At 46.8% G+C, this 17,178-nt stretch overlaps 1 protein-coding gene across 1 annotated transcript in view; it reads left to right on the top strand.

Annotated features, from left to right (window-relative positions):
* The window catches only part of FBXO43 (F-box protein 43), a 337,912-nt gene that overhangs the window by 88,160 nt on the left and 232,574 nt on the right, over nt 1-17,178 (top strand). The gene's annotated exons all lie outside the window — the stretch shown is intronic.

The following is a 17,178-nucleotide window of genomic DNA, read 5'->3' as shown; positions in this document are numbered from 1 at the left end:
AGAAATAATGTATAAATATACAAACATAATTAATTCCAAATAGAATTTACGTTTTTCAGTGCTGACGAATTACCCCCTATACTGTATGTTGTTTCTCTTTTGTTTCTACTACAGGAAATTAGAACAAAATAGAACCAGTGTGTTGAAAATAACACTATTGATTACTACACAAGTAGTGTAAGTAAATAATTGTTATATGTATTTTGTGTGTCTGTCCTGACGAAAGCTCCGTAGACCCGGCTGGGCACAGAAGGAGCAGAAACATGTCGACGTTGTTGATGATAACAGTATAACAAGATCAAGTTACACGATCCCAAGTTATATCCAGAACTTTTAATTACAAAACCTCACCTTTTTATTAAAGCCGTATAGATGATTCTTTGTATTTTAATAATATTACCTTTACTTACTCCTATTTTTCACGGGGGTCCTCCAATTCTCTGGACACTGCTATATGAACCAGAGGTCACCTCAGGATGAGGTAGGCATACAGCACTATTGGACACCCAATGACTATGCCATAACGCGTATGCGGGGCGGAGAACAAATATACACCACACAAACAACATAGCGTTTATGAGGGTGATTCAATCTAACCTACGTTCACGTAGTTACAAGTGTCCATTCCCACTTCTGATTACTTGCTATATTTGGGATGCTCGATTTTGCCTAACTGTTACCAAGGGTTAATCCGTAGAGGGGTAGTTTCCCTCCTTTATATCGTTTAGATTTTGATATTTAGGGTTTAAATGCGAGAGAGCAATTATTGTAATTGTTTTTATACTTTATTATGCGATTTTATGCCGTGGCACTTTTTATGTGTTCCATTACTGTGCTTTTATGGCAGTATTGCCGAAATAAAGTTTTTTAACTGAACAATTTCCCCTTCTTCTGACCCCTCCTGCTCCTCAAAATATTCCTCTTCCTCCAACAGCCTCTGAGCCTCTCTCTCAGACATCATCTTCGGACCCGGCATCATCGGTGCCAGACGTGATGCTGGTGATTTCAGTACCGGTGTGTAGAATGATCCAAGGGCACAGAGTTTGAACCCAGTTGAGGACGTACCGGCGCTGGTTTGGATCCAGGCGGTGCCGGAGTAGAACCATCCAACAAAGCATGACCCTCTGGAAAATGTGACGGTGCCTGCAACCTCTGTGCTGGTAGAGACCAACTCCCTGGCATCACAGACATGAAAGGCATAAACTGTGCCTGTGAGAAATGAGGGGGAAACCCTCCGAGTAAGCTAGAGGACCCATGGGGCCAGCCGGCGCACTAGATGGATTTGCAGCCCATCAGAAAATACCAAACCTTGCTTTTAAGAAATGCGATGGATCTAATCCCGTAGTCGGTAACACAGGATAAGGATCTGGAACACTGGGCTCTGGAGCCATTCGTAAAAGCACCAAATTCGGCTCTGGTTGTGGAGTCTATGCTCCCAGTGTGGGAGCCGGAGGTGGAATCTGGAATCTTGGTGCAGTAGAAACATTCCTCGGAGAAGTAACAGCCCTCAGTGCCAGACACAGAGCTGGACACGCCCCTGGAGAAGGATTTGGAGTAATCTCATCCTAACAATGGCACCTTGGACTCTGAGACATTGACTTCGGAGTCACATCCTTAGAAGAATGACACGAGAACCATGGTTCCGCTTCTTCTTGTGCTTCTTGGAGGATCTCGAAGTATTGGGCATCGGCGACTTCGACAGGGTCAGAGATCTCCTGTGACCCCTCTGCTGCCTCTTGGCATTGGCTATGAATAACTTGGCCTCCCCTCTCCTTTAAGGCCTTCGGATTCATGCCCCTACACAAGGTATAGGTCCCAACATTGCGAACCGAGGACAGACACCACAAGCAACCTTTGTGTGGGTCAATGATGGACATCTGACCTCCGCATTCACTGCAGGGCTCAAATCCCGACTTCCTAGGAGTAGTCCTCTTCATCTGGCTATGATGTCACAACAACAGTATCAAACAAAACTCCCAGAAATGTAGAGTCTGAGGAAAAAACGTTATGAATCGATGGTGTGGAAAAAAGGGAACTGACGTCAGCACGCCAACAAGGTCTTCTTATAGCTCCAATGACGTTACTTGAAGTTGTGTGTGGATCCGTGCCATTTTGACGTCCTCTTCGACATGGGAGGGCTGAGAAGTTTTCTGTGGAATGCTGCACATTGGGGTAATTCAAAAGGTGTGGACGCCACAGGCAGATTTATCCATCAGAATCTTTAGAGAACTGATGTTTCCAGAGTAGCTCCCAGGAGCTAAATAGAGTTTTAAAATAAAATCGCTCCCACATGGGGAACCCTCTGACCTCTTCAGTTCATAGGAGCAGTCACTTTGGACAAATCCGTGTTGCTTTAGTCTGTGGCATAAAATAAAAGGGTGGAGCCCACCCTTTAGAATGTGATAAGGGGCCCCTGAGACTCCCATTCCTCACTGAAATGCATAGGCTTTAGGTTGAATAGCCCCTTGAAGGGTGGGTAATCCTACTGTCCAACAGAGGTCTGGTACACAGAAGTTTCATTAAGTTTGTACGCCACAAAACTACTTTTGTGAAGGTGTGCTGGTGTATTCATTTTTAAATGTATTTAGATTTTGTATCCTTCTTTCCATGACGCCTCTTCCCGTCTTGCCATTGATGTAAACATTTTAGGCCCGCTTCATGTGATGCCATCAATAAAGCGAATACAAAATGTCATGGTTCTCACATCTTAGAGCAGAGGTCTTCAATCTGTGGGGCGCGACCCCCTTGGGGGCCGTGGAGTCAGGGGAAGGGGGTCGCACTTTCCTAGGCCTCACTTCTGCCTGGACTCTTGGAAAATCAAAAAAAAAAGTTCCCGGACAGTTCATTATGAATTTAAAGCTTTAAAAGCTGTAATGCCATTCTGGGAGTGTTCACTTGTGAAACAGAGCTGATAAGACAACGAAACAAGGTTTCCTTCCAGGTTGCCTGCTTGTCTGAATGGAACGGAAGTATGTGCTACCAGTTAATTTAAAAATGTAAAGGGCAATTTGCAGCTGCAAAGAATGATTGGGAGCCGGTGCTGGCTTTCATTGATGCAATCACTGGAAGTGTTGTGATGAGCTGTGAAGTGTGTGCATCTAATGATAAATATATTTACACAGTGCTTACTATATTCCAGAGGAGGTGTTCAAGGGCAGTAAGGAGCGAGAAAGCAAGCATTTGAAATGCAATAGGTCACGCAATTGAGAAATTTTGACCTATTGGCATTGTAAATAACAATGCTTTTTAGTATTGTAGGTGTTTTGTAAACACATAAATGAATGGCATTGTCATTTATAATGCCAATAGGGTAAAATCTCTAAATTGCGCGACCTATTGCATTGTAAATGCTTGTTCTGCCAGTGGCCAAGTACAAAAAAACGAACAATTCTGGAATGTAGCCACTTTGTTGGAGAGTTCCCCGGCCTAATTATGATCCCAATCAGACACTGATGGCCTATGGTGGCCACATGCATTATTATTTGGAGACTGTTTTTCATCAGGTTCTGACCCAGAGAAAGAAAGAGAGAAAGGGGAGGACAATAGAAAGCAGTGACAAATGGAGAAAATAAGCGTGAAAAACAACCAGCAAAAGTGAGTTAAAGATACACGGAAAGAAGGGTGGTAGTAAAAAAAAACCGGTGCAATCAAAACTAGGATCCTTGGTGATCAGTAAGCACAGCATTCAGTATAGCACTAGCTATGGACTGCTAAGAAAAAATGTGGGCCAATACTCTTATGTTTATTACAAATTAAGAACTGGCCCAGTGCCTAAACACAACAAAAACGAGACAACGGACTGTGACTTATTGCTATATTTGGGTATTTATAAGGTGCAAGCACAGATGGACCGTCTCTCTGGAGAAAAATAAGCACACTCATCACTTTAGTTCAGAAAGTTGTTAAAATCCAAAAAAGTTTTGCCAAAATGTTTTATTTGTGAAAAAGTATCATTGTGAATTTTTGGGTAGTTCTTTTTGGAGACTTTTTGTTTGAACTGTGTAGTAAGCCTCTGATACCAATCAGTTTATGGTTGTCGAGGATGGTTGTACCAGGTTAGAGACATTTTTGTCAGAGGGGGTCCTTACACCTAAAAAGTTTTGACAGGTGAGGGTCTCAGAATCAAAAAAATTGAAGACCTCTGTCTTGGAGCTTTAATTCTGTTAATGATACGGAGATGAGGATTATGCTTTCTCTTTCCATTGATTTATTAGTAGTTCGTAATAGTAACATAAACTACAAATTCCATGTGTAAGAATGTCATTAACTACATGTCCCATGACCAAGAGCCTCCAACTAACAATAACAGTTTCTAACATTCCTTGGTGCTGGCATTTCCGCTGCTTACTTTGCTTCGGAGTGAAAGTGCTGTCACAAGTAAAGTATTAAGTTCTGGTTTTGCTTCACTTTTGAACCTCAAAAATATAAACACAGTATTCGTCACAACAAAAAAGAAAAAAATCATGTCATGAACATTTCATTCATCTACAGGTTGGGCAAGAAACATTAGTACAAACACATGGGCTGTTCCTCAAATTGACAATATGTATTAGATAAAGATATCAGGCAAGTAAGATACTCCTCACCTCCATGTCCTTAATGGAATGAACACCTTTTTTTAATGGATTAGCTACTGGGTTGCGGTTTGCTGCAATGCCTGACCTAAATTAATTAACTGTCCAACAAGCCATTCCTGTGTTGCCCATCTCAGCTAACAAATTTGCAACATGCACAATTCATGCCAGACTTCAACTATACCATCTTGCCCAGGCGAAAGCATTATCTGTTCTGTGAACTGCAGGCCCAGGTTTAGTTGATCTAAAAGGTAGACTCTGATGATAGACCTGGATTTTCCATTGTCCCCAGCGATTCTCAATGACATCAACCGAAACTTGTCCTTCTCTCTAAGTGCATTGGGTTGACCCAAAGGACTTGTTAAATTGTTGCAATGTTGGAAACAACATCGCAAGTGCCACCAACATCTCTAGCAAAACTGGAACCCACATCTAGGACTCATACAAGAGGGTAATAAGAACTAACTCTGCTCGTTTTTGTCTCACCTGAGTTGCGACTCACGGGATCATTACAAAAGTGTGGATGGAGTACAGATTTTTCCCTGAAATGATTGAAGCCAGAGCATCCTGATCTGGACACCAACTGAAGAATTTTGGAGTTGGCTTTGAGCAATGAGGCAAAAATATCCACCTCACACAGGTTCCCACCCTCCTCATCAACTGTTGAAAACTTGAGGGCTTTACCTCCAATCTCTGAAATACCCCAGAATTCTGGAGTTCAAGCCACTGAATTGTTCCTGCTTGGCAGATACTCAAATTATTTATTTATTTTTATTTAAAGATTTTGTAGAGCGCATGGCTGCCCGAGGGCCTCCCAGCACTAAGGAGAATTCTACCAGTAAAGAGCAGAGCCACAATATAATTAGCTGGTAAATAGCCAGGTTTTCAGATTTTTTTGTGAAAGAGGTTTCGTTGGGTGCAGTTCGGCTTTCAAATGAGCAGGCAATCCACAACTTGGGTACCAAATGGGCAAAAGATCTGCCACCCCATCTAGCTCTTTTAATTCTGGTTGTCTAATGGAGCTGTTGTTGGAAGGATCTGAGGTGTCTAGTCTAGGTGTACCTAGAGATCAGATTCCTCAGCTTTTCAGGCCCAGTGTTGTTAATGGCTCTGCGAGCTATGCAGAGGTTTTTAAACTTGACTCTGGTTTCGATAGGCAACCAGTGCAGCTGTTGAAGTGGTTCCTTTGCAGAGAAGAGGTTGGGGATTTTTAACCGGAGTCTAGATGCAGAGTTCTGTACCACTTGAATCTCTTTAGAACATATTTTGGTGAACCCATATACAGCTAGTTGCCATAGTCCAGTTGTGAGATGAGGAGGGATTGAATCAGTTTTCTTCAGGTGCTTAGGAACCACATCAATGATTTTCCTTAGAATATTAAGAAGGGCGAATCATGTTCCTGAACGCTTCTTGGATTGGCAATCCAGTGTGAGGGTATCCGCCAGCCAGATTCCAAGGTTTTTTTATGGCTGGTTTGGGGATAGGTGCATCCCCCATACAGTTGGGCCAGTGTGTCAGGGGTGAGTGGATGTCCAGGTTTCTCAGCAACATGACCTCTCTTTGCCCACCATTCAGCTTCAGACAGCTGTTGGACATCCAGTTGACCACGTTCTCCAGACAACCAGGTAGCTGAGAATTGCTAGGGTCAGAGCCGTTGGTAAAAGACACAACTAGCTGGGTGTCGTCAGCATAGGACACCACTGATATTCCAAATTCATGCAGCACTTTGGCCAGCTGTCCAACATAGATATTAAATAAGGTCGGGCTAAGGGACGAACCCTATAGGACACCACATGCAGGGCCGGACTGGGAACCAGAACCGGCCCTGGCAAAGTGCTCGGCCGGCCCCCCTCCCCCCTCCGGGAGGAGAGGGGAGGGGGGAGAGGTGCGACCGCGCTCTGTGCCAGGGCCGGTTTTCGGCCGTTTTTGTTACAGGGCCGTTTTTGCAGCATAACGGCCCTGTATCAAAAACGGCCCCAGGGGCCCAAAACCGGCCCCCAACCATGCGGCCCACCGGGGAATTGCCCGGTGCCCTCAACGGCCAGTCCGGGCCTGACCACATGTCAGAGAGAGGTATTCTGAGACACATTCCCTTACATCACCTGCAAAGTTCTGTTCTCCCGGTGATGGAAGCCAATCTAAGTCTTTTCCCTGAATGCCAACTTCCCCTAATCTCCATTTTAGGATGGTATGATCTACAGTATCGAAGGCGGCGCTGAGGTCCAGCAGGAGGATGGTGGCAGACCCACCCTCATAGAGTATCAACTTTAGCTCCTCAGTGACCGTGCACAAAAAACGTGAAACTAATAATAATTTCATGTTTTTTTGTGCACTGCTCTACAGTTGTCCTCTTACACCCAGATACACTATAGAGTTCACTGGGCCTTGCTGGACTGATGAGTTATATACACCTTGCTTATCTGCAATGGGTACAAAATCTTACCTTCATGGTGTGAAGGATCCCAGATGATGAATAGGGCGGTATCGATCGACAACTGATGGGTATTTTTTCACATGGAAAGAGTACCCAGTGGTTTAGTGTAATATCACTTAGTCACTTAATAATTTTGATTTAGATTCACCATTCTTTGGTTCTTTCTCCTGTTGTTTCAGATACTTAGTTTATTCTTTTCTGTGACCCACTGCTACATTTTGTTGATTCATTGTGTATGTTGGGGGCTGTAGCGGTGGTAGGTCATTAAATATCCCCTTGGACCTTCACATCCCTCTTTTGTTCATGTTCAGAGTACAATTATACCATTGTGCATCATCCAGGAAAGGATCAGAATCCTGCTGACTACTTTTCCAGAGTGCCCTTTACAAGGTCAAGGTGCTCCATCCAAGACAGCTGAGACGTATATCAATTTAATTGTCAAAACAAATATACTAGCAGCCATATCGTTAGCCCAGATCATCACTGTCACAAGTCATGATAGTGACATACTGAAATTGAAAGAGATAATTACACATCAGTCATGGAACCGACACGTTTGAACACTCACCTTTGATGGTTAATATCAAAAATACAAGATCGTTAATGAGCAACTGTCCATAACTCAGGAAGGAGTCATACTACAAGGGTCAAGAATCCTGATTCCGGAGAGTCTGCAACAGAGAATGATTGAAGTGGCTCACGAAGGACATTGTGGTTTAGTTGCCACAGAGAAAGCTTGTCAAGATAATTTGGTTCCCATTCCTAGATGAGTGAGTCGAAAAGGAATCAAAACTTGTCATCTATGCAACTGTTGTTCTACATATGTAACTCAACATACGTTTAATATGTCAGAACTCCCTAAACATGCATGAGAGATAATAGGTTTACCGGGGATTCTGGGTAAAAAAACATTGAGGGGTCCACACAAGCTAAACCTCCCTGGACTCCCTCGGGTGTCTAGTTTTCCGAAATGTCTGGGTTTGATAGGTTTCCCTACATGGCTGTAGAAGAGCCCGGGATGAAAAAGGTGGATGACTCCCTTGCAAAACCAGTTTTTTTTGTAGTAAATAATTTTGATGTCTCCACAATGTTTTGGCCCATTTCCTGTTGCAGGCACTAGGCCTATCCACACAAGTGAAGTACCATTTTTATCGGCAGACTTTGGAGAATGCTTGATGGGTGGAAGTTAGTGGCTCCCCGCAGATTCCAGAACTTTCCATCACAGAAATGTGAGGAAAATGTGTTTTTTGGACAAAGTTTGAGGTTTGCAAGGAATTCTGGGTATAAGAAGCTGGTGAGAGCCACTCAAGTCCCCTCTTCATATATTCCCCAGAGTGTCTAGCTTTCAAAAATGTACAGGGGTGTTAGGTTTCCCTACGTGCCTGTTGAGCTACGGCCCAAAGTCCACAGCTAGGCACATTGCAAAAAAGAGTGCGTGTTCACTGGAAAAATGTCATGTGTTCCCTGCGTTATCAAGCTACTTGATAATTACAGTGCTGTAATATTGTAACATCTACAGTAGCAAGAGATAGGGCTCCGTTAACAAGGACCTGCGCCCAGGGCTGGTGATATAGCATCTTCACCAAGTCGCGGAAAGGGATTCCAAAGCCCATCTGCTCCAACACCGCCTCCAAATAACCCCAATCAACCAAATCAAAAGCCTGCTCGAAATCTACATGAAGGAGAGGGGTAATTGGAAGGACTAGCGCCTCTGCCTCAAGCTCACTAAGGCACGGAAGGGGAAACCATTCCCGCTGGAGGAGCTCGAGAGTGAAAGATCAGTCGTCCGGGCTGAATAGAAGGTAGCATAGTAAGTGGCAAAGCATTGGGCCACCCCTGTCGGGGCAAGTTGTGTCCCGCCGCTCGTTACCTCTGGTATTATATGATTGTCCATAGGGTAGGTGGCAAGGCGGTGGAGGAGCTTCCCATTTTTGTCTCCCCAACCATACACGCGGGCCACCGAAGATCGCCAAAGCAATTTGGCAGCTTACAGGTAGGTCTGTCTGTTCACAACCCTTAGGAACGAGAGTCTTCTGTCCTGTACAGCAGTACTGTCATCAGGGAGGAGTGTCTCGAGCTGGGCGACCTGCACTTCTAGAAGCATGAGTTGAGTCACGCGCCCCGCGGGTGGTTTTGAGTTGGCCCTCGGGGAAACCGTGAATTGTGACCTTTCCGGCCTCCCAGAGGGTGCAGGAGGAGGACACTGAACTTTGGTTAGTGGTGAAATAAAGGCGAAGCTCAATACCTATTTGGTCCTTAAACTCCTCGTCCTGGAGAAACTAGGTGTTGAGTCGCCAGACTGGGCGAGATGATGAGTGGAGGGAGTCTATGCGTAGTGCCACCGGGAAATGGTCTGACAAGCCTCGGGGGAGGATAGAAATTGTTTGAATCATCTGCCAGTTCTGAGCAAGCTGAAAGACGTAGTTTATGCGCGCGTGCATGCGGGGAGAGGCCGAGGTATGGGTGTACTGCAAAAAAATGTTTTTGCTGTATTATGCTAAAAGTCTCAGTCCGCTCCAAGGGGGAATCAACATAACCTTTTGTACCTTTAGCATCCTCGGGATGTAGGATGAAAAGGACGCAAATTTGGTGTGGATACCTTATGTGGACAAAAGGTTGTCGGGCCTAAGCACAAACTACCTCAAATAGTCCAAAAAGGGCATGGCCCTGGGGGTGGGGGCGAGGCCTGGCAGGCAAGGGGTTAAGTGCTTGACTTCCTGTGACAGCCACCATACAACGACTAGGACCAAAGGGTGGTTGTAATCAAAGAAGGCTTTAATAGAAAGTATACAACTCCTGTGACCTCAGCCACAGCCTCGCTACTCGAGCCGCCTCACACAGTCCCCGGCGCTCGCCTTGGAATGCTGATCGCGGTGACATTCTAAGTGATGTCACCGTGAGCAGCTCTATTACATGCGAGGCGCCGGGGGAGTTTATATGTGGAAGATACCACACATCCCCCTTCCCTGCGGGAAAAACAACATGAACATAACAAGAACTGAAGAACGCACCAGGTGGCACAGAAACACCCAGCTGGGTGTGGGACAGTCAAATGTTCATAAGCCTGGTGAGAGGGTTGACAGAGTGGACAGTGGTGAACCCCGTTACATCATTATATACGGATCAAAATGTCTAGGTGGTCTAGTCACCCTCTTGCTAGGCCTGATAGTTGGGTGGGGAGTTATGGTTTGCCCCTTCGTGGTGGAACTAGGGTCCCGCCTAGGGTCTCCCTCCCGTCCCCTTGAATTCTCTGGTGGATGGTATTTTACAACTCTCCCAAGGTTCCATATTTTTCCTTCCTGTGTCTTGACTGCATTTTTGAATAGTTTGGTGATCTTGGTGGGGTTGGTGTACTCCGACCAACTTGCCTTCCCTGTTGGAGCTCTGATTTTGATACGGTCACCCACCTTCTTTTGTGGCTTTGTGCCGGTCATATCCTTCTTTTCTCTTTTCCATGGCTTCCTTTTGTTTCTTCAAGCTTTCTGTTTCTTTGGATCGGTCTGACCGCCCCTTGTGCCACTCCATCCATCCTGGGGTCAGCTTCGTGTTGGGTATCCTGGCGCGGAGCAATTCAAACGGGGTGACACCCGTCGTCTGATGTGGCGTGAACCTGTATGCTTCTAGCCGTCTCCACGCCTCCTCCTTCCAACTTATTCCGCTGGCTTTGGCCAATTGGATGCTTTCTTTGAGGGTTTTATTAAAGCGTTCGACCATGCCATTGGTTTCAGGGTGGTAAAGGGCGCACCGCTTGTGTCTGATGCCTCTTTCCTCCAGGAAGTCTTCCATCTCCTTCGAACACAGTTGTACACCGTTGTCGGTCAGAATGTTGCTAGGTAGTCCTTCCCGGATGAACACCTCCCCTAGAAAGCTGATGACAGTTTTGGTAGTGACTTCGCTGACAGACTTTATCTCTGGCCACCTGGAATACAGATCCACAAGTACCAAAATGTAGGGTGTCCGCTGTTCTCCTGACATGGGGCCCACGATGTCTAAAGCCAACTCGACCCACGGTCCTGAAGGGGACGGCCTGCACACCATAGGAGGCGTCTGTTGCTTCAGGACTTTGTCGCTGTTGCTGCACGGAATGCACTCCCTGATTCTCCTCTCAGTGATCAGATCCATGCTCGGCCACCAATAGCTCTCCCTGAGTCTTTGCTTGGTTTTGGTGATGCCCAAATGTCCTTCGTGGGCTAGTTCGACCAGGTTGCTTCTCACAGTTGCAGGAGGTACAAGTCTCGTACCCCTGAATAGACATCCGTCTGTTATGGACAACTCGTCTTTTATGGCCAGGTATTGCCGCAGGTTTTCATCCTGTTTGTCACTGTGCTTCCAACCGCCTCTTACTCTTTTGTAAATCTCCTCCAAAATTTTATCTTCTTCCAACGCTTTTCTCCATGTTTCTTCCCCCAGCGCCCTCTGGATGGTGCAGACATCCTCCATCTGAAGGTCCTCTTCTTCTTCATCCGCCTTCTCCAATTTCTCTCTCTCTCCTTCATCACCAACGAGCCTCGATAGGCAATCAGCTGCGAGGTTCTGTGTCCCGGGGACGTATTCAACGTCAAAGGTGTATTCTTGAAGGCCGACTACCCACCGCCTTATCCTGCTGGAGATGGCATCTAAACCTTTCTTACTGAATACTTCCACCAACGGCTTGTGGTCAGTTCGGAGGGTGAACTGAGTTTCCCAGAGGAAGTCTCTGAATTTTCCTAGTGCCCAAGATACTGCCAAAGCCTCTTTCTCGATCACCGAGTAGTTGTTCTCGGACTTCTGGAGTGACCTCGAGGCAAAGGCTATGGTCTCTTCTCCTTCTTCTCCCATTTGGGTGAGGACAGCTCCCAAACCTTTCGCACTTGCGTCGGTGGTGACTTTAGTTGCCCGGTAGGGTATATACGACTTCAAGCTGGGGGCCTCTGCGAGTGCCTTCTTAACGTCCTCGAACTCCCTCTGGCACTCCTGACTCCACCGGAATTCATTCTCCTTCTTCAGCAGTAGCCTGATGGCATATGTCCTTCCCGCCAGGTTCCTTATGAACTTTCCGTAGAACTCTAACATCCCCATAAACGACTTGATCTCGTCCTTGCCCTTGGGGGGTGTCAGGTTCACTATGGTGTTTTGTAATTCCTCTTTTGGACATATGCCCTCAGTGGTCACCTTGTGTCCCAAGAAGTCCAATTCAGCACAGCCAAACACACACTTGTCTCTTTTCACAGTGAGGCCTTGTGACTGAAACCTCCCCAGGACGCTTCTCAATCTACCATCGTGCTCCTCATGGTTCTTAGCAAATATTAGCACGTCATCCTGGTAGCACATGACGCCTGGGATGTCCTTCAACATGTTGCCCATGATTCTCTGGAACACGGCAGCCGCCGAGACTAGCCCGAATGGCATCCTTTTGAACTTGTATGCGCCCATGGGGGTCACAAATGCCGTGAGCTCCTGAGACTCCTCGTGTAGTTTTATTTGGAAATAGGCGGAGGTGAGGTCGAGGGTAGAAAAGACTTTGGCACCTTCCAGCATGCTCATCATCTGGGTGATGTTGGGTAAGGGGTAACGGTCGACCACGACCTCCTTGTTAAGTGCCCTCAAATCAATGCAGAGCCGGACCGACCCGTCCTTCTTCTTGGCTGCCACAATGGGGGCCAACCATTATGTTGCTTCCACCGGTTCGATTACTCCGGCCTTGCACAGTTTCTCCAGTTCAGCCTTCACCTCCTCCTGGATAGCAATGGGAAGCTTCCTGACTTTGGCCACGACTGGCCTGGCGTTCTCCTTCAGTCTTATTTTGTGGCAGTAGTTTTTCAAACACCCTAATTCTTCCCTGAACACCTCTTGGAACTCTGTTACAATGTCTGCTTTGTGTTCAATAATTTCTTGTACCAGGATCTGGGGATCACAGTTAGGATTCAAATAGACCCCTAGCTCTTTCTGTGCTTGCCACCCCAAGATGTTGTCTCCTACAGTGGACACATATACCTTTGAGACCGTTGTTCTGTTGCTGTATTCTACTTTCCCCAGGAAATACCCCTTCATAGAGATAGGGCGACCGGCATACCCCCCTGGCCTCAGATCCATTCTTTTCAAGATTATCGTTCCCTTTGACACTCGTGAGAACTCTTTAGCATTGATGATGGTAATTCTAGAACAAGAGTCAAATAATGCTTCCACTTCAACCCCTCCAACCTTTGTTGTCCTTGGGACTGCTGACTTGTCCTCCCTTGACCTGCACCACTATTTCCGCACACTCAAGGTTGCTGGGACTGGGGGCTAGTAACTCTTGTACCTGCACAACAATCTCGTCGCACACCACATTCGTCCTGTCTCTACTCTGTCTGCTGACTCCCTGCCCACTCTTGCAGTACTGCTTGAAATGTCCTTTCTTCCCGCACTTGTTGCACGTGAACCTGAGAGCAGGGCATTCTCTGTCGTTAGCTAGGTGCCCCTGCTTGCCACACCTATAGCAAGTGCCGTTAAACGTTCCCCCTAGCCTGCCTTCTTTGTGTTCTTTACTCACTATTTTCTGGCTTTTTACTACAGACACTGTTTCGCATTCACTCACCACCTCACTGACATCGGCCTTTTCGTCAATTTTCTTCTCCCCTGCGTCTTGCTTTATTTCTTTGACACATTGGAGCATATGCTCCACCTGCTTGGCTATAATGAGCTCCTCCCGCAAGGGCGGGTCGTCCTTGAGCCATAGCTCCTCACGTACTCTTTCCATCCTGCACGCCAAAACGAATTGGTCCCTGATTCTCTCCTCACTTGCTCCACCAAATTTGCAAGTGGCGGCTAACTTCCTTAGATCGGATACAAAGTCTTCTATCGATTCCCCCTCTTTTTGTGCTCTCTTCCCAAAGTGGTACCTCTCCATAATCGTGCTAGTCTTAGGAAGGTAGTGCAAGTCTAACTTCCTAAGGCTCACTTCAAATTCATTCAGACCTCTAGCCTCCTGTGCCCCTAAATCTGGGAGATGATCCAGGACCTCCTCACCTTCCGCACCTAGATAATAGGCTAATAATGCAACCTTCCTTTCTAAACCCAGGTTTGGCCCACAAACAGTGGCGTAATTTAAAAACACTTTTTTCCATTTCTTCCACTGGATATTGGGATCCCCTGGGGTGGACAAGAAAAAAGGTGTAGGGGTGACACTCTGCATGCTAGTTGCTCAGACCTCCCCTGCTGGTACCCAGAGAAAATACACACCCACTGGACACAGTGACGCTGAAAAGGAAAGGTAAGTAGCGTACGCCTAAAAGAGTACAAAGTTCTTAGTTTCACATTCCCCCTGTGACATTAAACAGGAGCGAGGCGGAAAGAAATGGCCCTTGGGCAGTTCTTAGGGTAGGGGGAAACTAAGTGCAGAACCCTTGAGCGTATGCTGGTGCTGACTATATTGCTGCATTTTCTTGATGCACCGCACTACGCTCTACCTAAACTCAAAGTGGTCTGACTAGAACCTATGGTGAGGAGACAGAAGAGTCCAGAGTCCCTCTGCACATCTGGATGGATACTTTCAGTTAAAAATTCGTTCACAGTCAATGCTTTCTCCCTTCTAGTGCCAAATAGCGCCACAACAAACATGGCTACTCTTCTTAAAGTTAAATTTCCTACTCCTCCTGCGCTGTCAGTCGAACACGGTGAGGTTCTCTGCACAAAAGGCTCAGTCTCGCTGCGCTCCTATGTTTCATTCAGCTTCCTGCGTCGCGCTTCTCTGGTGCCCTCTAATGTGCTGCTCATAGACATTCCGATTTACAAAAGGGGGGTGGTGATGAACAGAGTGTCTGAATTGAGCAGACCACTCTTACCCAGTCCAAAGATCAGGGCTTGATCCATCACCGTTATTTATCTCACTGCCCCATCCCAGCTCAGAATCTGGCTATATGCAAATCAGTCTGTCCCTGGCCCAGTGCATCATGGGAACAGGGCAGACTAAACTACCAAGCCAATTCTTTACCAGAAAGGAGACAAGCTACCGGGGACCGGTTTCTGGCATTTCAGCCTCTTCGGCCCGGCTTGCTTGAATCCTGATGGAGCAGTGAGAAAGGGACTCATGTCTGAGTATACCCTGCCACACCTATAGTGGCCAAAATCGATTTACAAAAGGGGGTGGTGATGAACAGAGTGTCTGAATTGAGCAGACCACTCTTACCCAGTCCAAAGATCAGGGCTTGATCCATCACCGTTATTTATCTCACTGCCCCATCCCAGCTCAGAATCTGGCTATATGCAAATCAGCGTGGAAGGGTATTCTCAGATGTGAGACCCTTGCTCATTGCACCATCAGGATTCAAGCAAACCGGGCCGAAGACGGCTGTAATGCCAGAAACCGGTCCCCGGGAGCTTGTTTCCTTCCCAGTGTAAGAATTGGCTTTTGTAGTTTGGTTTGCCCTGTTCCCATCATGCACTGGGACAGGAACAGACTAATTTGCATACAGCCAGGTTCTGAAACTGGGATGGTGCAGTGAGCTAAAAAACGGTGTTGGATATAGCCCTGATCTCTTGACTGGGTGAGAGCTTTCTGCTTAATTCAGAGACTCTGTCCCTCACCACCCCTTGTTGTAAATATTTTTGTCCACCCTAAGCGTGGAAGGGTATTCTCAGATGTGAGACCCTTGCTCATTGCACCATCAGGATTCAAGCAAACCGGGCCGAAGACGGCTGTAATGCCAGAAACCGGTCCCCGGGAGCTTGTTTCCTTCCCAGTGTAAGAATTGGCTTTTGTAGTTTGGTTTGCCCTGTTCCCATCATGCACTGGGACAGGAACAGACTAATTTGCATACAGCCAGGTTCTGAAACTGGGATGGTGCAGTGAGCTAAAAAACGGTGTTGGATATAGCCCTGATCTCTTGACTGGGTGAGAGCTTTCTGCTTAATTCAGAGACTCTGTCCCTCACCACCCCTTGTTGCTCATAGACATTCCAGCGCCGAGGATGTTCCTCGCTTTCCCGCAGGCGCTCTACTTCAGACGCTCCTCGCAGCCCCCTAGATGTGTCACACACTTGCTCCTAATATGGTGGGAATCTTCACACACCAAATTCTACTAACGCGCTGCCCCAGTGCGCTTCCCAAAAAATTTGTGGCGGAAGGCCGTCACCGTCGCTGTGGCACAGGAGTCTGAGGCGGGTCTCTCACGTCCCAGAAGTGTCAACGAAGGGCGCTTCCCTAATGCGCGTTGAAGGGGCGCGGGATCAGGGTCTTTGCCTCAGAGGTGACTGGGGGCTCGAGCAATTTTAAAATTGCTCCTTTCAAATGTTTTCTTCTTTCTTGCCAGACTGAGGCACAATTAAACACACGGATACCAGCGCTTTGAGAATGCCAGCGCCTGCGTGTGGAAGTTCGTCAGAGTGCTGTAAGGGGGCGTGCTAATGGCAGGCAGGGGTCACCTTACTTTATTTGTAGTCCACGGCAGTTCTCGTCTTTACACGCCTTACGCAGCTCACCCCGCCAGCTGCTCGATGACCTCTGGGCTGCCTCCGTTGCTTGCCGCTGTGATCGGAAACTCTCAGCAACGCCCGCTTCCTTTTCTTCAGGTCAGCTGTTCTTCTTCACGTTCCCTGGACGTGTTGAGGTCACAGGTAGGTTTTCCCTCGTCGCCAGTGTGACGGCCACCATACAACGACTAGGACCAAAGGGTGGTTGTAATCAAAGAAGGCTTTAATAGAAAGTATACAACTCCTGTGACCTCAGCCACAGCCTCGCTACTCGAGCCGCCTCACACAGTCCCCGGCACTCGACTTGGAATGCTGATCGCGGTGACATTCTAAGTGATGTCACCGTGAGCAGCTCCATTACATGCGAGGCGCCGGGGGAGTTTATATGTGGAAGATACCACACTTCCCCTGCATTTTCGAGGCAACAGGTTGACCGGCTCAATCATAGAAATTACAATATGACCAACTTAGTTTTAAAGTATAAGAATTTCAACAGAAATGTTATATTTTGATAAATACATATTCAGTGGTGAAAGAAGGAGGTCTTGTTATCTGAAGACTTGTTTTCTTTCAGACCACTTTATGCAATCCCAATAATACATACCAGTTAATTTGGCCTCATCTAGCGGGTATCATCCTCTTTTCGGCTTGTGCCGAATTAAAGAAAAGAAAATAAAAAACCTTCTCTGGCAAAGTTTTAACAAGAACGAACCCCTAAACTCTGTAAAACTGGATTGGCTTC

This window comes from Lissotriton vulgaris, chromosome 4_1 (assembly GCF_964263255.1).
Source record: "Lissotriton vulgaris chromosome 4_1, aLisVul1.2, whole genome shotgun sequence".
Lineage (NCBI taxonomy): Eukaryota > Metazoa > Chordata > Amphibia > Caudata > Salamandridae > Lissotriton > Lissotriton vulgaris.
This window is presented reverse-complemented; position numbering and strand designations above follow the sequence as displayed.